The 26,102-nt window shown below is 41.7% G+C and overlaps 2 pseudogenes; one reads left to right on the top strand and one right to left on the bottom strand.

The window, feature by feature from the left end:
* Positions 1-16,497, top strand: part of LOC122686691 — a 56,334-nt pseudogene extending 39,837 nt beyond the window's left edge.
* Positions 16,498-17,628: 1,131 nt separating this feature from the next.
* The window catches only part of LOC122686690, a 31,230-nt pseudogene continuing 22,756 nt past the window's right edge, over positions 17,629-26,102 (bottom strand).

Raw genomic sequence — 26,102 nt, 5'->3', positions numbered from 1 at the left:
GATGTGAAGAACTGACTTATTGGAAAAGACCCTGATGCTGGGAAAGATTGAAGATGGGAGGAGAAGGGGATGACAGAGGATGAGATGGTTGGATAGCATCACCGACTCAATGGACGTGAGTCTGAGTAAACTCCAGGAGTTGGTGATGGACAGAGAAGTCTGGAGTGCTGTAGTCCATGGGGTCACAAAGAGTCAGACATTATTGAGTAACTGAACTGAACTGAACATTTTAGTAAGTTTATCAATTCTTCACAACATCACAGTATAATAAAATTTTCGTGTTTCTAGGCATCAGTAAGATAAAGGGGACCAGGCACATGGAAAGAATATAAATCTCTAGACATAAACTTTCACTTTTAGATCACTTGAAAAGAGTTATTCTCATGATTATGTTTGGACTTAGGGAACAATTGATCTCTTAAACCCTTTGCCCAGGATTTCACAACCATGAGCTCTCTTGAGTGAGGAGGTCTGGGTGGGAAATTGTTGGTGTCCAGCCCCAGCAGGATCCAGGGGAACCCTCAGGATGAACGGCATTGGTGAATGAGAGAGAGAGAGAAAGACAGAGAGAGAGAGAGACAGAGAGAGAGAGACCAGACCGGGATGTGCAGCAGAGTCTGGCAGTTGCTTTATTTTTCACCATAGCATTTATACCCTAAGTTGGTATATTTCTAAGGGGGAGATAAGCATACAGACTTAGTTTAACATTACATCAGCTTGTCCTTCATGAAACCAGGTGTTCTCTGTATATTTTTTGTTTATGAGAGTCTTTTCCCATAGATTTTTTGTACATTATATTCTGGCCTTGAGCTTAGCAGAAAACAGAAAAGTGGCAGTCTCATGATACAGCAGGTTCCAACATAATAGAAATACAATCCTGTTAACATAAAAGTCATTCTTTTTGCAGAAGTTCTCAGCTAAATTTATCTAAAAAGTTTAGCACACAAAGACTCTGCGGCTCTGGTGAGGGAGCCCCTGTTTAGCACCCCTGGTTAAAATTAACAATTATCTTATTGTTTTTACACTAGGGCTAAACTCTTATTTTTCTGGATCTTTAACTATATTAACAATAGTTTCTACTGCACAACCTCAGCACATTAACAGCAATCAAACGTTGATCCAATAACCACTTTTAAAATAATATTTTTTGTGTTCTCTAATAGGGCTTCCTCACCCCCCAAAGGGCTCTGTGCCTATGAGGGCCTTTTTTAATGGTTAATCTCTATGTATAATATCTTTTGGCTTGCAGCCCTCTTGACAATTTATGGCTTGAACCTGGTGTAACTTTAAGCAACTTCAGTAGCCGACCCTGTCTTTTTTGTGGTTAATCTATTTTCTTTCTATTAGGCGTCATCTCTATGGGAAATAGATAGGATTACATTTTTACAGAACAGAAATGCAAAGGATTGCAAAAACAGCAGATATGGCACAAAACAGGCTCTTAGTCTGAAAGTTAATTTTCTGCAAGAAGTCACCAGCTAATCTCTATCTAAAGTATTTTCTATTAGGCACATTAGTGACTATTTTATTTGTGGAGCTTTTTTCACCCCACGGAGGGACCTGTGCTTAATAGTTTCTTTTGTTAGCGCACTGTGCTTAGGATGTTTAGAACAATCATGGGCATTTTTTGCAATGAGAGCACACATTTATCAAACAAGCCAGAATGCCAGCAAAAGGGTTTGAATTGAAGCATTTCCTTCATCCCTGGCCCCTTCATAGGGTACCAGCATCCAGGAGATTTATTAGTTAGGGTTTTAAGTTGGTCTTCATTCAGTGAAAGAGGAGCAGGAGAGCTCTCGGCAGGCAACACAAGAATCTGCAGCAGGGCAAACAAGAACAAGAGCAGAAAAGGGGGGAGGATACAGGGTGGGGTAGAGGCCGGGGCCAACCTGGAGGGTCCCTTGTATTCTGAACGGCCTTGCGTGTCATGTCTTTTCCTCATGACCTCATCATGGATGGGATCCTGAATGGCCTTGCATGTCAGGTCTTTTTTCATGACCTCGTCATGGGTGGGATCTCCCACAATGGCTCCCAGCAGGAAATAGTGAGATATTGACACTGGGCAGATAAGGGGAGGTAAAGAGGTGTTTACTGTGTTCCCACATTTCTCTTAGAGAAAGTCGTCATCAACAATAACTATTTCTTGTTCAGCGTCATTAAAAATGAGGTAAATCAGGAGGGAGGATCTAAGATGGCTGAGGAATAGGATGGGGAGACCACTTTCTCCCCTACAAATTCATCAAAAGAACATTTGAACGCTGAGCAAACTGCACAAAACAACTTCTGATCACTAGCAGAGGACATCAGGCGCCCAGAAAAGCAGCCCATTGTCTTCGAAAGGAGGTAGGACAAAATATAAAAGATAAAAAGAGAGACAAAAGAGCTAGGGACAGAGACCCATTCCGGGAAGGGAGTTGTAATAGCGAAAGTTTCTAAACACCAGGAAACCCTCTCGCTGGTGGGCGTGGGGGAAGTTTTTGAATCTCAGAAGGCAACCTAACATGGAGGAAAAATAAATAAAACCCACAGATTACGTGCCTAGAAGCAACTCCCAGCAGAAAAGTACCCCAGATGCCTGCATCCGCCACCAGCAAGTGGGGGCTGAATGGAGAGGAGTGGGTGGCATTGCTTAGGGTAAGGACTGGACCTGAATGCCCTGAGGGCAATCGGAGGGAGCTAATGTGAGAAAGCAACTTAAACTGTGGGATAGCAAGAGAGAGAGAATTAACTTGGGGAAAGCCCTAAACTTAGGCACTACCTGCCCGTTCCAAGAACGAAGGACTGAGCGAATACCAGAGAAGAGCTAACTGGCTGCAGACCGGCCCATCCCCTGCCGGAGGCAGGAGGCAGGGGGGAGGGGAAAGGGGCAAACTTGGCCCCAGAGACAGCACCCCCTACCAAACTGCAAACAGGCTTCCAGTCTCTAACCAAAGACTTCCTGAGATTCTGGATGGTTGACATCCACCGGGAGGGTCGCAGCTAGAGTCTAGCTCCCCAGAACAGACACAAGGCACACCAGACCGGCGCGCCCGGAAACTGAGGCTGGGACCTCAGAGGGGATAAGGCCCACTGCACCCGGGGAGAGTGCGCTCGTCAAGCTCCTGGATGCCTGAGCTGCTTGGATGGGGAAGGCACAAAATGCAGACCCAACCAGTGTGCGTCTTTGTGGAGTACCCAAAAACCTGAATCTGAGCGGCTGAGGTCTGGGAAGTGCACGCAACTCAGGGCCGGCTCTCTGGAGAGCTGCCTGGGGCCTGAGCAGTGTAGACAGGGAAAGCACACACGCTGCAAGCGGGGGCAAACCCGGTGTTGCTGGAACACTGTGAGTGCTCCCAACACGTGCCAGCGATATTTGTCTGCAGTGCTCCTCCCTCCCCACAGCACACGACTGAACAAGCAAACCTAAACAAGAGACCACCTCCGCCCGCTTGTGTCAGGGTGAAAATTAGACACTGAAGAGACCTGCATACAGAAGCCAAAGAAACAAAGGGAATCGCTTCAGAAGTGACAGGTACAACAGGTTAAAATCCCTGTAGTTAACACTGACTACACTGGAAGGGGCCTACAGATATCGAGAAGTGTAAGCTGGAACAAGGAGCTATCTGAAACTGAACCAAACCCACACTGCCCGCAACAGCTCCAGAGAAATTCCTAGATATATTTTTACTATTATTTTTTTTAATTAAAAAAATTTTTTTGTCTCTCTTTTTTTTTTTTAAGTCCTCTATTACTCCTTAATTTTCACTTTTCTAACCCACTATAACCTGGCAAAAAAAAAAAAAAAAAAAGACCCTATTTTTAAAGCGAACTTCATATATAGTTCTTAAATTTTTTGTGTTTTCTGGTTTTTTAATATTGCATTTTTAAGAGTCTAACCTCTACTCTAGATTTTTAGTCTTTGTTTTTTGGTATTTGATATCAATTTTGGACATTTAAGAATCCAACCTTCAGTACTCATTTTTACTCAGGAGTGTGATTATTGGTTTGATCACTCTCTCCCCCTTTTGACTCTCCTTTTTCTCCCCCAGATCACCTCTATTTCCTCCCTCCCCCTTCTCTTCTCAATCCAATTCTGTGAATCTCTGTGGGTGTTCTGGGCTGCGGAGAACACTTAGGGAACAGAGTACAACCTAGATCTGTCTCTCCTCTCTTGAATCCCCCTTTTTCTCCTCCTGCTCACCTCTATCTCCTTCCTCCCTCTCCTCTTCTTCATGGAACTCTGTGAACCTCTCTGGGTGTCCCTCACTGTGGATAATCCTTTCACCATTAACCTAGAAGCTTTATTATCACTGCTGTATAGTTGGAGAAGTCTTGAGGCTACTGGAAGAATGCAACTGAAATCCAGAGGCAGAAGAATTAAGCCCAAAACCTAAGAACACCAGAGAACTCCTGACTACAGGGAATATCAAGTAATAAGAGATCATCCAAAAGCCTCCATACATACACTGAAACCAACCACCACCCAAGAGCCAATAAGTTCCAGAGCAAGACATACAATGCAAATTCTCCAGAAATGCAGGAACATAGCCCAGAGCATCAACATATAGGCTGCCCAAAGTCACACCAAACACATAGACCCATCTCATTATTCACTACTGGACACTCCATTGCACTCCAGAGAGAAGAAATCCAGTTTCACCCACCAGAACACCGATGCAAGCTTCCCTAACCAGGAAACCTTGACAAGCCAATTGTCCAACCCCACCCACTGGGAGAAACCTCCACAATAAAAAGGAACCACAGACCACCAGAATACTGAAAGGCCATTCCAAACACAGAAGCCTAAACAAGATGAAAAGGCAGAGAAATACCCAGCAGGTAAAGGAACATGAAAAATGCCCACCAAGCCAAACAAAAGAGGAGAGATAGGGAATCTACCTGAAAAAGAATTTAGAATAATGATAATAAAAATGATCCAAAATCTTGAAAACAAAATGGAGTTACAGATAAATAGCCTGGAGACAAGGATTGAGAAGATGCAAGAAATGTTTAACAAGGACCTAGAAGAAATAAAAAAGAGTCAATTAAAAATGAATAATGCAATAAATGAGATCAAAAACACTCTGGAGGGAACCAAGAGTAGAATAACGGAGGCAGAAGATAGGATAAGTGAGGTAGAAGATAAAATGGTGGAAATAAATGAAGCAGAGAGGAAAAAAGAAAAAAGAATCAAAAGAAATGAGGACAACCTCAGGGACCTCTGGGACAATGTGAAATGCCCCAAAATTCAAATCAGAGGAGTCCCAGAAGAAGACAAAAAGAAAGACCATAAGAATATACTTGAGGAGATAATAGCTAAAAACTTCCCTAAAATGGGCAAGGAAATAGTCACACCGGTCGAAGAAATCCAGAGAGTCCCCAAAAGGATAAATCCAAAGTGAAACACCCCAAGACACATATGAATAAAATTCACAAAGATCAAACACAAAGAACAAATATTAAAAGCCGCAAGGGAAAAACAACAAATAACACACAAAGGGATTCCCATAAGGATAACAGCTGATCTATCAATAGAAACTCTTCAGGCCAGAAGGGAATGGCAGGACATACTTAGAGTAATGAAAGAGAATAACCTACAACCCAGATCACTGTACCCAGCAAGGATCTCATTCAGATATGAAGGAGAGTTCAAAAGCTTTACAGACAAGCAAAAGCTGAGAGAATTCAGCACCACCAAACCAGCTCTTCAACAAAAGCTAAAGGATCTTCTCTATCAGGAAACAGAGAAAGGTTGTATGAACGTGAACCCAAAACAACAAAGCAAATGGCAACGGGGCCATACCTATCAATAATTACCTTAAATGAAAATGGGTTGAATGCCCCAACCAAAAGACAAAGACTGGCTGAATGGATACAAAAACAAGACCCCTGTATATGCTGTCTGCAAGAGACCCACCTCAAAACAAGGGACACATACAGACTGAAAGTGAAGGGCTGGAAAAAAATATTTCACACAAACGGAGACCAAAAGAAAGCAGGAGTTGCAATACTCATATCAGATAAAATAATTTCAAAATAAAGGCTGTGAAAAGAGACAAAGAAGGACACTACATAATGATCAAAGGATTAATCCAAGAAGAAGATATAACAATTATAAATATATATGCACCCAACATAGGGGCACCGCAATATGTAAGGCAAATGCTAACGAGTATGAAATGCGAAATTAACAATAACACAATAATAGTGGGAGACTTTAATACCCCACTCACACCTATGGATAGATCAACTAAACAGAAAATTAACAAGGAAACACAAACTTTAAATGACACAATGGACCAGCTAGACCTAATTGATATCTATAGGACATTTCACCCCAAAACAATCAATTTCACCTTTTCTCAAGTGCACACGGAACCTTCTCCAGAATAGATCACATCCTGGGCCATAAATCTAGGCTTGGTAAATTCAAAAAAATTGAAATCATTCCAGTTATCTTTTCTGACCACAATGCAGTAAGATTAGATCTCAATTACAGGGAAAAAAACTATTAGAAATTCAAACATATGGAGGCTAAATAACACACTTCTGAATAACCAACAAATCACAGAAGAAATCAAAAAAGAAATCAAAATACGCATAGAAATGAGTGAAAATGAAGACACAACAACCCAAAACCTATGGGACACTGTAAAAGCAGTGCTAAGGGGAAGGTTCATAGCATTACAGGCTTACATCAAGAAACAAGAAAAAAGCCAAATAAATAACCTAACTCTACACCTAAAGCAATTAGAGAAGGAAGAAATGAAGAACCTCAGGGTTAGCAGAAGGAAAGAAATCTTAGAAATTAGGGCAGAAATAAATGCAAAAGAAACTAAAGAGACCATAGCAAAAATCAACAAAGCTAAAAGCTGGTTTTTTGAAAAAAATAAACAAAATTGACAAACCATTAGCCAGACTCATTAAGAAATAAAGGGAGAAGAACCAAATCAACAAAATTAGAAATGAAAATGGAGAGATCACAACAGACAACCCTGAAATACAGAGGATCATAAGAGACTACTACCAGGAGCTCTATGCCAATAAAATGGACAACTTGGAAGTAACGGACAAATTCTTAGAAAAGTATAACTTTCCAAAACTGAACCAGGAAGAAATAGAAGATCTTAACAGACCCATCACAAGCAAGGAAATCGAAACTGTAATCAAACATCTTCCAGCAAACAAAAGCCCAGGACCAGATGCCTTCACAGCTGAATTCTACCAAAAATTTAGAGAAGAGCTAACACCTATCTTACTCTTCCAGAAAATTGCAGAAGGTAAACTTCCAAACTCATTCTATGAGGCCACCATCACCCTAATTCCAAACCCAGACAAAGATGCCACAAAAAAAGAAAACTACAGGCCAATATCACTGATGAACATAGCTGCAAAAATGCCTAACAAAATTCTAGCAAACAGAATCCAACAATATTAAAAAGATCATACACCATGACCAAGTGGGCTTTATCCCAGGAATGCAAGGATTCTTTAATATCCATAAATTAATCAGTGTAATAAACCACATTAACAAATTGAAAGATAAAAGCCATAGGATTGTCTCAATAGATGCAGAGAAAGCCTTTGACAAAATTCAACATCCATTTATGATAAAAAAAAAAAAAAAAACTCTCCAGAAAGCAGGCATAGAAGGAACATACCTCAACATAATAAAAGCTATATATGACAAACACAGCAAGAATTACCCTCAATGGTGAAAAATTGAAAGCATTTCCCCTGAAATCAGGAACAAGACAAGGGTGCCCACTCTCACCACTACTATTCAACATAGTTTTGGAAGTTTTGGCCACAGCAATAAGAGCAGAAAAAGAAATAAAAGGAATCCAGATAGGAAAAGAAGACGTGAAACTCTCACTGTTTGCAGATGACATGATCCTCTACATAGAAAACCCTAAAGACTCCATCAGAAAATTACTATAGCTAATGAAAGAATATAGTAAAGTTGCAGGATATAAAATTAACACACAGAAATTCCTTGCATTCGTATACACTAACAAAGAGAAAACAGAAAGAGAAATTAAGGAAACAATACCATTCACCAATGCAACAAAAAGAATAAAATACTTAGGAGTATATCTACCTAAAGAAACAAAAGACCTATACATAGAAAACTATAAAACACCTATGAAAGAAATCAAAGAGGACACAAATAGATGGAGAAATATATCATGTTCATGGATTGGAAGAATCAATATTGTGAAAATGAGTATATGACCCAAAGCAATCTATAGATTCAGTGCAATCCCTATCAAGCTACCAATGATATTCTTCACAGAACTAGAACAAATAATTTCACAATTTGTATGGAAATACAAAAAACCTCTAATAACCAAAGTAATCTTGAGAAAGAAGAATGGAACTTGGGGAATCAACCTGCCTGACTTCAGACTATACTACAAAGCCACAGTCATCAAGACAATATGGTACTGGCATCAAGACAGAAATATAGATCAATGGAACAGAATAGAAAGCCCAGAGATAAATTCACATACCTATGGACACTTTATCTTCGACAAAGGAGGCAAGAATATACAATGGAAAAAAGACAACCTCTTTAACAAGTGGTGCTGGGAAAACTGGTCAACCACTTGTAAAAGAATGAAACTAGAACTCTCTCTAACACCATACACAAAAATAAGCTCAAAATGGATTAAAGATCTAAATGTAAGACCAGAAACTATAAAACTCCTAGAGGAGAACATAGGCAAAACACTCTCCGACATAAATCACAGCAGGATCCTCTATGACCCACCTCCCAGAATATTGGAAATAAAAGCAAAAATAAACAAATGGGACCTAATGAAACTTAACTTTTGCACAACAAAGGAAACGATAAGCAAGGTGAAAAGACAACGTTCAGAATGGGAGAAAATAATAGCAAATGAAGAAACAGACAAAGAATTAATCTAAAAAATATACAAGCAACACCTGCAGCTAAATTCCAGAAAAATAAATGACCCAATCAAAAAATGGGCCAAAGATCTAAACAGACATTTCTCCAAAGAAGACATACAGATGGCTAAGAAACACATGAAAAGATGCTCAACATCACTCATTATCAGAGAAATGCAAATCAAAACCTCAATGAGGTACCATTACCTGCCAGTCAGAATGGCTGCTATCCAAAAGTCTACAAGCAATAAATGCTGGAGAGGGTGTGGAGAAAAGGGAACCCTCTTACACTGTTGGTGGGAATGCAAACTAGTACAGCCACTATGGAGAACAGTGTGGAGATTCCTTACAAAACTGGAAATAGAACTGCCATATGACCCAGCAATCCCACTTCTGGGCATACACACTGAGGAAACCAGATGTGAAAGAGACATGGGCACCCCAATTGCCAGGAGCTGGCACACGAGATCCCACCCATGACAAGGTCATGAGGGAGAAAACCTGACAGGCAAGGTGGATCAGGTTTTCAGGGGTTTCAAAAAGGCCAGCTCACAAGATCCCACCCATGACAAGGTCACAAGGAGAAAGCCTGACAGGCAAGGCAGATCAGGTTTTCAGGGATTTTGAAAAGCTGCCCCCGACGCTCACCTTAAAGATGATATCTGTCTTTCTGATGCCTGCCTCAATAGACTACTCCCTAATTTCTGTGACACAGGCAGAAGGCCTTCCCCAATCTCTTCCCAAATAAGAATCAATTTAGAACTTTAATCAATAAGTTTCCCAGGTGCTGGTATTTTATGAGATTATCCAGGGTGAAAGGAGTGTTTTAATTTAAACTCCTCTGCTGGTATTTTAGTTTGTTTGGCAAATGCATTTATGCCCTTGGTACTAATATGCATGATTGCTTATAATATCCTAATCATAAAATAGCATAAAGAACCTGATTATATAAAAGCCCTAATAGACATAGAGCATTTTTGAGGGGGTGAAGGAGTCCTATTAGAAAACATAAGAAAAATTATTCTAAAGGTGGTTATTGGGTTGACGTTTGCTTGCTGTGTTTTGCTTGCTGTGTCTTTGCTTTTAATGTGCTAAGGTTGTGTTATAGAAACCATTGTTAATATAGCTAAAGATCTAGAGAAATAAGAACTTAGCCCTAGTGTGGTAACAATGAAATGGTTGTTAATTGTCAGCCAGGAGTGCTAGGCAGAAGCTGCCTCACTAAAGTCGCAGAGTCAGTGTGGGGTAAACTTATTAGATAAATGCAACTGACAATTTCTGCAGAAGGATTAATTTTTATATTAACAAGGTTATAGTTCTACTCTGTACTGTTGCCCTATGAGACTGCTACCTTTCAGTTAAGGTCACCATAGCCCTTAGGCCAGAAGATAATGTACAAGATCCTCATAAACAAAGACGTATGCAGAAAACACCCTGGTTTCGTGAAGAACAAGCTGATGTAATGTTAAACTATCGTCCCCTTAGAAATGTACTAATTTAGGGTATAAAAGCCATGGGAAAAAATAAAGCATTGCCAGACCCTGCCAGACTCTGCTGCACCCCCCGTGTAGTCACTCTCTCACTCTCTCTCTCTCTTTCTCTCTCTCTCTCTCCCTCTGTCTCTTTCTCTCTCTCCCTCACAGACTTGGCCCTATCAAGGCTGGTCTCACGTGTCTTCTCTCATCGACGCCGTTCATCCCGAGGGTATCCCCTGGATCCTGCCGAGGCTGGACCCCGGCACCCAATGTTCATCACAGCACTGTTTATAATAGCCAGGACATGGAAGCAACCTAGATGCCCATCAGCAGATGAATGGATAAGGAAGCTATGGTACATATACACAATGGAATATTACTCAGCCATTAAAAAGAATTCATTTGAGTCAGTTCTAATGAGATGGATGAAACTGGAGCCCATTATACAGAGTGAAGTAAGCCAGAAAGATAAAGACCAATACAGTATACTAACGCATATATATGGAATTTAGAAAGATCATAATGATAACCCTATATGCAAAACAGAAAAAGAAACACAGATGTACAGAACAGACTTTGGGGCTCTGTGGGAGAAGGCGAGGGTGGGATGTTCTGAGAGAACAGCATTGAAACAAGTATACTATCACGGGTGAAACAGATCACCAGCCCAGGTTGGATGCATGAGACAAGTGCTCCGGCCTGGTGCACTGGGAAGACCCAAAAGGATGGGATGGGGAGGGAGGGGGAGGGAGGTGGGAGGGGGTTCAGGATGGGGAACACTAGTAAATCCATGGCTGATTCATGTCAATGTATGGCAAAAACCACTACAATATTGTAAAGTAATTAGCCTCCAACTAATAAAAATAAAAAGTGAACTGTGGTCTTGGAGAAGACTCTTGAGAGTCCCTTGGACTGCTAGGGGATCCAACCAGTCCATCCCAAAGGAGATCAGTCCTGAATATTTACTGGAAGGACTGATGTTGAAGCTGAAACTCCAATGCTTTGGCCACCTGATGTGAAAAACTGACTCATTTGAAACAACCCTGATGCTGAGAAATATTGAAGGTGGGAGGAGAAGGGGACAATAGAGGATGAGATAGTTGGATGGCATCACCAACTCAATGGACATGAGTTTGAGTAAACTGCAGGAGTTGGTGATGGAGAGGGAGGCCTGGCATGCTGCAGTCCAAGGGGTCGCAAAGAGTCGGACACAACTGAATGACAACTGAACTGAACTCCTTTCTTCCTGCCTGACACTTGTTACTCCTATTTCACTACTTTTCACTCAGTTATGATAGCAAAACAGTGAACCACCTACAAACATCAACTTCTATCACAGCCCCTCAGTCTGTCAAGGACAGAGTACCTTCCGTGTTCAGGCTTCAGGATTGCGCACTGCTCCGTGCTGAACAGAAGAGGGCAGCACTTGCCAGCCCACGGCTGCTGGGTCCCCCTCCCCCACTGGTTATCCAGGCTCAGGGAACACTGACTCAACAGAGATCATCATCTAAGCCACTACTCTGTGCAGACACAGTTCAAAACCCTGCCCCGTGAGATCTGGAGGCTCCCACAAGACCGTTTGTTTTGCTTATTTATTTATTTATTTATTTATTTATTTTTTATTTTGGCTGCTGCTCTGGGTCTTTGTTGGGGTGTGTGGACTTTAGTTGCTCCCTAGTATGTGAGATCTTAGTTCCTCAACCAGGGATGGAACCAGAGTCCCCTGTATTGGAAGGTGGATTCTTAACCAACTGACCACCAGAGAAGGCCCTGGGACCATTTATTTTAAACCTTACAGATCGAGACCAAGTCCCATCATTTCATGAATGAGACCTGGGTCCCTTAGACCTTCCCCACCTGACCACCTGGCTGTCTAGGGGAGCAAGTTACAGAGCTCACGTCTGTCTCCTGCCGCCCAGCCCAGCAGGGGCTTCATTCAGACTCAGCTTCTCTCCAAAACCCCAATGTCTTTCCCTTCCCCTCTGAAGGCTCCCTCACTCATGACCTAACCTGACAGCCCTAATTATTAATGACCCCAGCAAGGGGCACAGTCCTTCCATAGGCAACACCAGCACAACAGAACAGGGTGTTCTGGACTACAGTGCAATTTACACAGAAGTCTGTGACCATGTTATTAAGCTCTTGAAAGATAGTTCATTTTTATAATGCTGCATAGTTTGGTACAAAAGCAATTCAATGGACACCTGCACACACTGGGGGGAGGATGCAGGGGACAGAAGGACAGACACAGTGATGGGTCCACTTGAACACCTGCACTGAGGACACATTGTTGGGCTCTCCCACCTGCTGCTTTGTGCCGCGGGCTGCCTGGCCACACTCTGTGTGATGACCGGCTCAGGGCACCACCCTGGCCCTGACGTGACTACAGCCCGGCTCTACTGAGCACCACGAGAGCCCCAGTACCGCCACTCCTGAGGTGCACCTCTCCAGCACCAGAAATCTGGGAAACCATAACAGCTGTGTTTCCTGTTTTGATGCTAAGGCTGCTAATACTACCTGCTTTTGGGCTGCATGAAAGGTAAAAGCTACTGTTTACATAATTCAAAGTTAGTGACTGCCAGGTGGTGAACACAGAATTCTTTCTGTGCCCACTGTCACGTCATCACCAACCAATCCAAGAGCTAACACCACAACTCTGCCTTCCCCTCCTCAGCTCCCACCGCAGCTGCCACGTCAGGTATAACTAAAACCACTAACTCCAAGCTCACAACCTGCACCAAAGTCTGCCTCTGATGCAGCCAGGTTCTTTGGAGGAATTGTCCTTTCTTGGGTGTGTAGGCTGTAATTTTCTTTCTCTATAGATTCTGCAAATCTAAAAATACAAAACTACCACACTCTGTGGGCTCCCCTGGTGACTCAGATGGTAAAGAATCTGCCTGCAACGTGGAAGACCCAAGTTTGATCCCTGGGTAGGGAAGATCCTCTGGAGAAGGGAATGGCAACCCATTCCAGTGTTCTTGCCTGGAGAATTCCATGGACAGAGGAGACTGGCGGGCTATAGTTCATGGGGTCACAAAGAGTTGGACCCGACTGTGCGACTAACACTTACCCCACCCTCTGAAAATAGACCTGCTAAATTAACAAGGGCTAGAGTGTAACTCACTGAAACCAAAATATCATCTTTCAATATGTCCCACACAGAAGATGCTATTCTGGGATCTTTAATTTTTCAACGGATGCATATAGGAGCATTGCTCTTGAAGAAAAATCAGTTAAATCGTTTTGCTCAAGGGGGATATTTAAAGTACTCTGCATGAATATTTGTGGCTTCTTCTTTTACCTTAAATGGCTGCTGCTGTGGGATTAGATTCTCTCCTCCTGACACGCCAAATGTAACTCCGTAAGTGATGGAAAACACTGTCCTGTTCAGACAACCTCATGACCCTTATGCAGGTGCAATGAAAGTCACTTAGCAGTCCCTAGGCAAGAATACTAGAGTGGGTTGCCATTCCCTTTTCCAGGGGATTTTCCCAACCTAGGAACCGAACCTGGGTCTCCTGCACTGCAGGCAGGGTCTTTACCATGGAGCCACCACAGAAACCAAATATTGTAAAGTAATTAGCCTCCAATTAAAATTTTTTAAAAAGTAGTTATTTTAAAGCCTGAAAGATGCATCATTTTTATTCAAACTCAGGATGTACTTTAGTGACCAGAATTGAGAAGAAGGTTCTAAACGAGCATCAATCAGGTGGATTTTTGGCTATCATTTAAAAAGTGGAATAAATTAAAAAATTTAGTATCCTTACAGTAAAATTTTGTGCTTGATAACAGTTATTTTTTCTACATGTAGAAAAGATGCCACATTCCAGATTTAAAGAAATGAATGGAAAGGACAAAAAATAGTAAAGTATAACAGGTTATTGTTCATACTTATAAAACACTTTGTATCATTCAGAAATTAAAGAACAAGGCCTTAAAGTCTAGACTTAACCTAAAATGCTGGTGATTTGCAATTTCACATTAAAGAAGGGAAAAGTTGTTCTGAGAATGTAACTGTTGATGTGGGCAATAAAAAATCTGCTCTAAGATACTACACTGTCAGTATTTAACTGAAAACTTACCTACTTTATTTCAAGCCTGAGTAACTTAAACAATTTATAGGAAGTCAAAAGCCTTCATCTATTGAACCACCCTAAATTTTTCTTATGGCTGTTAAAAAGTATAAAGTTGATTTAATTATATGTTCCTTTGTACTTCAAAAAGGTATCCTAACTGTTGTACCTTAAGATTTCCACCAAACTTTCTTAAAATGTAACTTTTATGAAGCAAGAAAGTTGTTTTAGAATCATTTACTAACTATGACAATCATTTTAAGTTTTGACACAGAAAATGTGAGCAGTATAATTTCAGAAAAAAATTTTAGTTGATCAGATTACTGTCGATGTTTAATGATGATTGCCCTATGTAAATAGATTGTACTTTTTATTTCTTCTCACCCATCTTTTTCTTCTTAGTTTCAATTCCTGTGGTATGATAAGCATGCTTACTTTCATCTCTTTAGTTTCCTTATGAATCACTAGTTTTTTCAGGTTTAGAGGGATCCTTCTTCCCTGCCTTTGACATAGAGGATTAGTTCAGGGGCTTAAGTCAATTTAAAATGAGCTTTTGCTCATTAAGGCTCCAAGTCATCAAGGCTTTTTTGTTTTAGTTTTCTTACCCTACAATGGCTGAATTTAGCACTTGGCTTTCAATATTATATAGTAAGAAATGACAAGTTGCTTTTGACCACTTCTTAAGCCAAAATTCCTTACATTTAGATAATTAAAGGTTCATAAAATGAAGATTTACTATTTCTTCATTGCTTGCTGGTACAGCTATAGTTTGTTTTACTTGCAAGTTTATACATATCCCTAATGTTTTCAAGTGCCTTAATTGTTTATGTCTGGCTTCAAAGGTTTCTGGGAAAAGATGTGCTTACCTCACATTTTTGTGTCTCCCTCAGTGGTAACAGTTTAGGTATCTCACAAAAAATGTTATTATGGTGCCATGGCTGTTAGTTTTTAGTGAGTGCTAGATTTTCAACTAGATTCAGCTGAAAATATTTAGAATTTCCATTTCCTGAAAGTGGTAAAAATTAGCTGCGATAGCATAATTATCATTCACCTAGATAGGAATACCTTTGCTTTACTTTGCTAAGTCACTTCAGTCATGTCCGACTCTGCAACCCTATGGACTGTAGCCCGCCAGGCTCTGCTATCCGTGGGATTCTCCAGGCAAGAATACTGGAGGAGGTTGCCATTTCCTTCTCCAAGAAAACCGTGCCACACAATAATGTTAACATTGTATCTATTTTCATGAAAATGTAGCTGATGAAGACTCTCATCTCTGTAATTTTGAATTCTGCTCTAACAGAATCATAATATGCCATTAGTTAGATTTTACAAGAGCCTTACAAAAGAACTCACAGCCTTTTCCCCTCTTCAGCAGTTTAGTATCTTGAGTTAGTAATAATGTGGGTTTTTTTGTTTTTTTTTAACTCTAGAAGCTATACAGAACTCTTTTCAGATTTTCCATCTGATTTATTCACATGGACTATAGAACAACTAAAATCTCTTATCTACCTTACAGGCATTTGCTGCCCAGGCAGACTGCTGCATACAGATATTTTTATTTCAGTTAATTAATAACTGCAGAACATATACTGAACTGATTTAAAATAAATCTACATGTTTGCTGGGAACAAAAGAAATCTGCTAATAAGTTCATACAAAGTATGTGTTAGCATTCACATGAAGTGGTCTTTATAATGGAATTTTAGTGGTGCTTTCTATAACTGCTTCAAGAGCATTATGACGAGAAACACCAATCAGAAGGTAAATCTACCGTATTAAGGTAGCAGAAGCTCTCAGGTTAGATCAGACACCGTGTGTGAGTTTCCATGGACAGAAGGTGCTGGGATGTGGTTTCATGTATCTGGGAACAAACCACTGGTTGTTGGTGGGGATGGCAGCTGCTGAGTCAGAAGCAGGTGGCACCACAGAGTCACAGGCATGAAAGACAGGATGAGCCTAAAGTCAGGACATGTGCTCTATGGCCCCCACTCTGACAGCCCGGCTCCTGGGCTCTGATCTGGAGGGTGGACCCTCTGGCGGAGGCGCCGCCTTCCTGAGTACTCCCAGCCCTGGGGGTTGGAGCAGCTTCCTGCCTTTGATAACCCCTGGGTTGTCTCACGCACCACCGTTTTGCCCTTTCTGCTTTTTTCTCCCTCTTTTATCATCTGTGTAACTAATTCCCTGCATGGAACTCCCTCTCCCGTGGTGGGATTCTGTTTTCCTAACCAATCCTCACTGATACAGGAGGGTATGCACAGAAGACCACAGAACCGGAGAGCAGGGGCGGGGGGTTATTTCAGTTGGTAAAGGGGCTGCACTGGATGTGTGATATTGACAACTTCTTGAGACCAGACCCTGTTGTTTTTTCTATTTGACTGACCCTTCCCTGGTGGCTCAGAGGTTAAAGCATCTGCCCGCAATGTGGGAGACCTGGGTTCGATCCCTGGGTCAGGAAGATCCCCGGGAGAAGGAACTGGCAATCCACTCCAGTATTCTTGCCTGGAGAATCCCATGGACAGAGGGACCTGGTGGGCTATAGTCCATGGGGTCGCAAAGAGTCGGACATGACTGAGTGACTTCACTTTCACTTTCAACAAATAAACCAAGGGTTGGAAATCACCAGCTCTCCTAGTCAGCTTCCACACAGCGTAAAGCTTTAACTAGGAATCACTGGTGCTCACTATGATCACCTGCTGTCTCCTCCTACCCTGGCTGCCACCAAAGTATTCAGAACCATCCAGAAGCTCAGGATGGGGGAGCCCCCACTCTACCCCAGAGCAAAGATCCAGATCATGGCCTCCCTCTGTGTATAATAAACTGGTCTGAAAATCAAGGTAAAAAATATATGCTGATTCCCCAAAGCCTCTTTAAAAACTAGTTGTGTATTTTTGAGATAACCGATATCACATTGCAGCACTTTGTCTGTCCAATTCTGTAAATGCTAACATTACAAATGTGTTGACTTTAAGTTCAAAATGTGCTAATACTTTGAAAGCTCTCTTGAAAATGAGAGAGATAGCAACATGTCAAACATCTTAGGTAGATTTTATAATTAATCGCCATTAGATAAAACATTAGTCCCTATTTTGAAAAATTTTGCAACATACTTTTAGTAAATGAGCAAGTCACATTTTACACCATGGGTAAAGTCTAAAAATTCTCCAATAAATCTTAGTCACAGTTGTCTGTTAGCAGTCATGATCTTGGAATGGAAGATCTATTACCTCATCCCAAAAAGCAGTGAAATCTTGCATGTCCACCATCACTTCACCATCTGATGGCAGCTGAGTGTTGACCTGTGGTATTTCATCAAGTAATAAAAAATTCTACAGAAATGAGGGAAAAAACAGATTGTTAAACTGCAGGAAGTAAGCACAAACAAAAACAATTGCCTTCCTGGGATTTGCAAACTTTGAACAGTCTAAATACTGTTTTACTAACTGTACTTAAAGTATTAGTTCACATCAGAACTTATTATGCAATGCATGAGACCCTGGTTCAATTCCTGGGTTGGGAAGATCCTCTAGAGAAGGGTTAGTCTACCCACTCCAGTATTCTTGGGCTTCCCTTGTGGCTCAGCTGGTAAAGAATCCACCTGCAATGCAGGAGACCTGAGTTCAATCCCTGTGTTGGGAAGATGCCCTGGAGAAGGGAAAGGCTACCCATTCCAGTATTCTGGCCTGGAAAATTCCATGGACTGTATAGTCCATAGGGTTGCAAAGAGTTGGACACAACTGACCAACTTTAACTTTCACTCAGAACATATTAAATAATGTATGGAATAATATACCACATAATTACTATTATTACATACTTATTAATTACTATTATTACAGCTCATTATATATATCAATATAATCATATAATATAGTGTATTTGTTGTTGCTCAGTCACTAAGTCATGTCTGACTCTTTGCAATCCCATGGAGTGCAGCACTTCAGGATCCCCTGTCCATCACTATCTCGAAGAGTTTGCTCAGACTCATGTCGGTTGAATCAGTGATGCTATCCAACCATCTCGTCCTCTCTCGTCCCCTTCTCCTCTTGCCCTCAATCTTTCCCAGCATCAGGGTCTTTTCCAATGAGTTGGCTCTTGACATTTTGTGGCCAAAGTATTGGAGCTTCAGCATCAGACCTTCCAATGAATACCCAGGGTTGATTTCCTTTAGGATTGGCTGGTTTGATCTCCTTGCAGTCCAAGGGGCTCTCAAGAATCTCCTCCAACACCACAGTTCAAAAGCATCAATTCTTCAGTGCTCAGCCTTCTTTATGGTCCAACACTCACATCCATACCTGACTACTGGAAAAACCATAGCTTTGACTATATGGAATGTTGTTGTCAAAGTAATGTCTCTGCTTTTTAATACACTGTCTAGGATTGTCATAGCTTTTCTTCAACGGAGCAAGGGTCTTTGAATTTCATGGCTGCAATCAGCACCTGAAATGATTTTGGAGCCCAATAAAATAAAGTCTGTTTCTGTTTCCATTGTTTCCCCATCTACTGCCATGAAGCAATGGGATGAGATGCCATGATTGTAGTTTTCTGAATGCTGAGTTTTAAGTCAGCCTTTTCACTCTCCTCTTTCACCTTCATCAAGAGGCTCATTAGTTCCTCTTCACTTTCTGCCACAAGGGTGGTGTCATCTGCATATCTGAGGTTACTGATATCTCTCCCAGCAATCTTGATTCCAGCTTGAGCATCATCTAGCCCAGCATTTCTCATGATGTACTCTGCATATAAGTTAAAAAAGCAAGGTTACAATATACAGCCTTCATGTACTCCTTTCCCAGTTTGGAACCAGTCCATTATTCCACGACCAGTTCTAACTGTTGCCTCTTGACTTGCATACAAGTTTGACAGGAGACAGGTAAAGTGGTTTGATATTCCCATCTCTTTCATGATTTTCCACAGTTTGTTGTGATCCACACAGTCAAAGGCTTTAGAGTAATCAATGAAGCAGTAGCGGATGTTTTTCTGGAATTCTCTTGTTTTTCTATGATCCAATGGATCCTGGAAATTTGATCTCTGGTTCCTCTGCCTTTTCTAAATCCAGCTTGTATATCTGGAACTTCTTGGTTCACATAATGGTGGCAATTACAAATTTGAAAAGAAGAGGGCAACTAGAGAGAGGATTAAGCAGTAAATAAAGAGGGGCCAGGGATGAAAAGGCAGATGCAAAAGGTGGCTCAGCCATCAACAATCAAAACATCTGTGCAGGAAAGAACTCATTTTTGAACACAGAGAATTAAGTGAATCTGAGGCCACTCTTCCTCTCCAAGGAGCAGGGAGCTCTCAGCAAGTTCCTCCCCTCCCGGCCCAGAGAGGAATCCTGTACCCCAGGACTGTGCACAGTCACTGCCTAGTCACTAGAGTTAGCACAGGAGATGCACTCTGTTTGCTTCTCCTGCTATTAGACATTTTAATCACTCTACAGGCATCACTACATTACAGCCCTGTGATACTGCTACTTATATATACTACTGCCCCTACACGTGAACCAGTCTTATGGTATCTGTAATGCACTCTACCTATGAAAAGAAGTGGGCACCTACAACATTCTGGGAAGACTGCCAGCTTTGGCACTGAGAGAGTTAAATATCACCTGACTGGAACACAGTGACACCAAATAAAATGAGGCATTTTACAAAAAATCCACCTACAACTGAAAACAATTATTTGTCCCCAAACCTTGATTCTTCGGATGCTGACGATGGCCTCTGACACCTTCTCAACGGTCATGGGGAAGTAGAGGGTGCTTGAGAACCGCAGAGCCTCGATCAGCGTCACCACCACAAACGCTCGGCTGGCTGTGATCAGGTTGTCAAGGAGCTCATTGGTGATGAAGGTGACAAAAATCATAATTTTGCTGGCAGCGAAAAATGATGCCAAATTCATGACCCTACAGTAGGAACTTTTCAGAATCTTGGAAGTTTCCTTACTGTAAAAGAGAGCAGAAAAGAGGTTTTAAAAGAAGCATCAACATCCAAGGCATGAATTCAAGTCCTCATATGGAGACACTACACAGTGCACGCCTGGGGCTCCATCCCAACACCAGGACCACACACTTCATCAACACTTCACTCTTCCAACTAAATAGAAGCTTCATGTCACCCTTTTAAACACTGTGGGTCAACTGGACTGGGTTTGAACATTCTTTCAACAAGCATTCAAAACCACAACTCCTGGGCCAGGCTCCCCACTAATGACAGAAAGACACAGCCCGTCCCCTCCAGAAGCTCATGAACTTGTAGGGGAAGAGAATAAGACACCCCAAAATTGTGAGGTACCAACACGTTAGACAGATTAGGCAGGCACCACGGCCTCTATGGAAGCACATGTCCTGGCTATTGTAAATAGTGCTGCAATGAACATTGAGGCACATGTGTCTTTTTGAATTCTGACTTTCTCAATGCATATGCTCAGTAGTGGGATGGCTGGGTCATATGTAGATTTATTCCTAGTTTTCTGAGGAATCTCCAGCCTGTTTTCCATAATAGCTGTACCAATTTGCACTCCTACCACAGTGCAGGAGGGTACTGTTTGTAGACTTTTTGTTGATGGCCATGCCTACCAGTGTGAGGTGATACTTCATTGTAGTCTTGATTTGTATTTCTCTAATAAAGAGTGATGTTGAGCATTTTTTCATGTGTTTATTGGCCATCTGTATGTCTTCAGAAGCATATATAATTTTTCCTTTAAGAAGATGGTAAATGGAACAGCAGGTTAAAATGATGTCTCCCCTCTTCCACTTAACCCTCCTGCTACATGTGAGGTGTGGTGTTCATAGTATTTAAGTTCATCTTCATGTGAAAACTTGGTAAGACTTCTAACTTCAGTCAGTAAAAATAGAGGGGAAGGAAAGTACAAAACTATGGTGTGATATGTACAAAAACATACCTTCTCAATCTGGTAATAAGGTCCATAAATGACTGTTCCCAAGCATACATTTTTACTGTTTTGATGCCAGTTATAACTTCATTCATGGTCCTGATCCTGTCATCTGTGAGAGCTGCAGTCTTACTCCTGAGGGAACAGATGTGAGAGATGAGACTTAATGACCATAGCTCAACTTTCTGTAGCAGCAGCAGCAGGAGGAGGAGGGGGCACAGGGATCGATGATTCCCTACAGCTCTTCTGTGCTGACATCACAGGCAGGTCCTTCTCAAAGTGAAAATGGAGAAAAAGACTTCTAGAAGTCAACCATTCAGCCTAATTCAAGGAGTAACTTGCAGAACTTGCAGAACTAGATAAGGAAGACCCAAAGTAAGTCAGGTATGAACTCTCTGCCCAAGGAGGTCGCAGTTGGGCAGGGGAGGCAAAAAGACACTGAATCTAATGGGAAGACGGTGTCTGTGCTGTGGTAAAATAGGAGAGAAGTTCTGGGGAGCAGAAAAAATGGGACTGTTAATTCTACCAGGAAAGCAGAACAAGAAGAAATTCAGAGACCTGGTAGTACTGGAACAGGGCCTTGAAGGATAAGGAACATCTCTTCACAGCAGACAGGAAACGAAATTGCAAATACACAAAAACATCACATGCAAAGTCACCAAAAAAAAAAAAAAAGAAGAAGAAGAAAAATCTCAAGGAAAAAAAAAACTTCAAAGAGCACAATACCTCCATCACCTGACAACCTGGACAATGACCCACCTCCAACCCTCTGGGACCTGCCTCAGGTCTATCTTATCATCATTAGGTCCTTCATCACCAGTCACTGTTCTATCACATATTCTGCTGGGACTGTAGGGCTTTATAAAGACATAGATAATTAAGATTGACCTTGTCCTTGGGAAACTTATAAGTTAATGGAAACACTGAACTAAAAACAAGACATGAAAATAGATACCTGAAAATTGCTCTAACATAACAAAAATACATGCAGCTAAATTTGAGCCTATAGGACTATTACTATTTAATAAAGTTTACATAACGTCAACATAGGTACATTCTGCTCAAGAACACTCCACTTATTCAGGTATGGTAGTGGGAGGAGCCAGTATGTGCCAACTCCTTTCCCTCTTCAAAATCAGCCTTCAGCTTAAGGCTGGAGCCTCCACCTGCAAAGCCTGAAGGGTCTACAATGCACTCAAAGAAGAGACCAGAGAAGGCATTGGCTTTGATTTTGATCAGAAGCATTGAGCAGATGGTGCATGTTACTAAGCACATATCACCTATTTTTTAAACCAGTGTTTCTCTTACCAGAGTGATGAAAACAACATCCCAAAGCAGCTTTGCAAAAGCAGAAGAATAATGAGAATCGCCATCCCGGAGAGACACGACATTCCTATTCCCATCCAGAGCAGGGCAGTCACTGCGACAGCCTGTAGTGGCCCCACTCACAGATAATGCAGGAACATAGTTACCTTAAAAGAGAAAGACAAAGCCTTCTTAGGACTGCATGCAATAAAACCAGTTAGGACACAGTGTAGAAACAATCTGCTCTGAAGGAACAGACTAAACAGAAATGATTTCAGTGAGTTTTACACCTGATGAAGCAGAAATCCAAGCGTCCACCCCAGATGACGCTGTTCTGGGGTAGCACAGGGCCGGCCTCAGGGACGTGCCAAGAAGAACTCGACCAGCACAACTGATGGAAGATGTTGATTTTGTCCACAACACAAATGAGCTTGGGGCTTCCCCAAACTCTCTCTGTCCCAAAATTCAGCCCCCATCTCCCCAGAAGAGCCTATAATATGGTACTTACCATACTTTGTGATAACTGCTTGTGCATTTACCTTTCAGACAGGCTGTGGCCTTTCCAGGGCAGAAATTAAGGCTTATTCATCCTTCAAATTAAGTAGAGGCCTTATGTCATGTTTGATGAACAAATAATTGAAGAAGAAGTGGAAGTGTTAGTTGCTTAGTCATGTCTGACTCTTTGCAACCCCATGGATTATAGCCCACCAGGCTCCTCTGTCCATAGAATTATCCTGGCATGATAACTGGAGCAGGGTGCCATTTCCTTCTCCAGGGAATGTTCCTGACCCAGGGATCAAACCTGGGCCTCCTGCATTGCAGATGGACTGTTTACCATCTGAGCTACCAGGTAAACCCCCAAACTTAAAGGCCAGGATCATCCAGGAAAGAGAACTTTTCTATGCAGATCTGGCCAACAGCTGCAATACCCTGGTAACGTGATCTATTCATAAGGTAAGTGTGAAATGGGTATGATGGGACAGCAGAGACGAGGTTGTGCATAGCTGGAGACCACCCACTTGGCATTATTCCTCAAAGGCTCCCTATGTAACAGCACTGAACAGGGTGCAGGATAAAGAACAGTTCCTGCCCACCAGGCCTTCATCATCCAGAGGGAGGAAGACAGTTCAGGCAGCAACACTGACACCTCATGCCAAGAAAGGCCACTGCAAAACTTCTATGGAGAACCCCTACGAACACTAACCAAGCTGTCCAAGAACAATACTACCTTCCTATTACTGAAGTATATTGCAGACAATGTCAGAAAAACAAACTTTTCATCTACAGGGCAAAACATATTTTCACATCTAAGCTGTACACAGAGGAAATGAGTGTTGGATAAAGAGAACACTTGTCTTATGTCCTCAACAGAACACTGGCTGACAGAAAGATAAAGACCATTACAGTATACTAACACATATATATGGAATTTAGAAAGATGGTAATGATAACCCTATATGCAAAACGGAAAAAGAGACACAGATGTACAGAACAGACTTTTGGACTCTGTGGGAGAAGGTGAGGGTGGGATGTTTTGAGAGAACAGCATCAAAACATGTATATTATCTATGGTGAAACAGATCACCAGCCCAGGTTGGGTGCATGAGACAAGTGCTCAGGCCTGGTGCACTGGGAAGACCCAGAGGGACCGGGTAGAGAGGGAAGCGGGAGGGGGGATCGGGACGGGGAATACATGTAAATCCATGGCTGATTCATGTCAATGTATGACAAAAACCACTACAATACTGTAAAGTAATTAGCCTCCAACTAATAAAAATAAATGAAAAAAAAAAAAGAACACTGGCTGACACCAAACCCTGGTACCTGGCATCCCAATAAGCTAAATCCAGTAAGAAGAAGGATGGGAAATGGAAGAGGATCCCTCAAAGGAAGCTCACCTGATCAAACATGTTCACATCATTGGACAGCAGGTTGACTATCTGGCCTGTGGTAGTCTTCCCCATGGCTGAGCTACTCAGGAGAAGTGACTGAAATAAGAGAAAGATACAGAGAATCGGATTCCTACAGTGATACCAAGTCAATCTGAGAACACAGCAAAATGGAGTGCATTTTCTTGGGGTCTTGTGTGGTGTCAGGACAAGCAGGAGGATGCCTGAAAGCAGGGCTCTAGGGACCCATGTTCATCCTTAGACGATTCAACGTGGTGGCAGCCCTGCCTGCACGGACAGCAAAGGGAAGAGCAGAAGACAGAAGCAAAACCCTCCACCCTGTTTATCAGTGCACTTGGCCCTGCCCAAAGGATAAATGAATGTAGGTTTAGACTAGGAGCCAACTAAGCAATTTTCAGCCAAAACCTAAACAGTATATTAAAAAGCAGAGACATCATTATGCCAACAAAGGTCCATATAATCAAAGCTATGTTCTTCCCAGTAGTCATGTACTAATGTGAGAGTCTGACTATAAAGAAAGCTGAGCACTGAAGAATTGATGTTTTTGAACCGTGGTGTTGGAGAAGACTCTTGAGAGTCCCCTGGACAGCAACGAGATCCAACCAGTCCATCCTAAAGGAAAGCAGTCCTGAATATTCATCAGAAGGACTGATGCTGAAGCTGAAACTCCAATATTTGGCTGCCTGATGCAAAGAACTGACTCATTGGAAAAGACCCTGATGTGGGCAAAGATTGAAGGCAGGAGAAGAAGGGGACAACAGAGGATGAGATGGTTGGATGGCATCACCAACTCAATGGACATGAGTTTGAGTAAATTCTGGGAGTTGGTGATAGACAGGGAAGCCTGGTGGGCTGCAGTCCAAAGAGGTCTCAAAGAGTCGGACACGACTGAGCAACTGAATTGAATTGAATTTGTGGGGAAATCTGAGTATTTGTCTATTAAATGGTAGAAGCTGCAAGAGAATAACAATGATGATGACGACTGACAATGAAGACCCTTAACTAGACGGTATGTCACTCAAGGAGAACCTGGACTCATGTGCCAAAGACAAACACAGACAGTGAGATGCCAGGGCCCTGAGTTCACAGTCCCAGGATTTAACAAGATTTTACTAAAGGAAAGATGGGGAGAACACATCCTACATTTTTCCCAGAAAAGTATTCCCAAGATACAGAAGCTCTAGATAAGTAGCAAATAATGAGAGAAGCAATATTTTTCATTTAAATTTTTTGGTTTTAGCTTTCAATGAGGATTTTGTTTATTTGCAGTAAAAATTAAATATATTTAATATGTGCAATGTGATGTTTTGATGTAAATAAACATTGGGAAACAGTTACAGTAGAAAAACAAATAAACATACGCCATCATCACATTTAGTTACCCTTTTGTATGTGTGGTGATAACACTTAAGATCTACTTTCTCTGCAAAGTTCAACTATAAAAAACAGTTATATAATTTTTTTTCTAGAAAAAAGTAAACAGCCCAGGGCAAAGAGACATTCAAGATCAAGTTTATAAAGAGCCCTTCAGCTCATAACACTGGTGTATCTGTAGCAAT

Source organism: Cervus elaphus, chromosome 30 (genome assembly GCF_910594005.1).
Source record: "Cervus elaphus chromosome 30, mCerEla1.1, whole genome shotgun sequence".
Lineage (NCBI taxonomy): Eukaryota > Metazoa > Chordata > Mammalia > Artiodactyla > Cervidae > Cervus > Cervus elaphus.
This window is presented reverse-complemented; position numbering and strand designations above follow the sequence as displayed.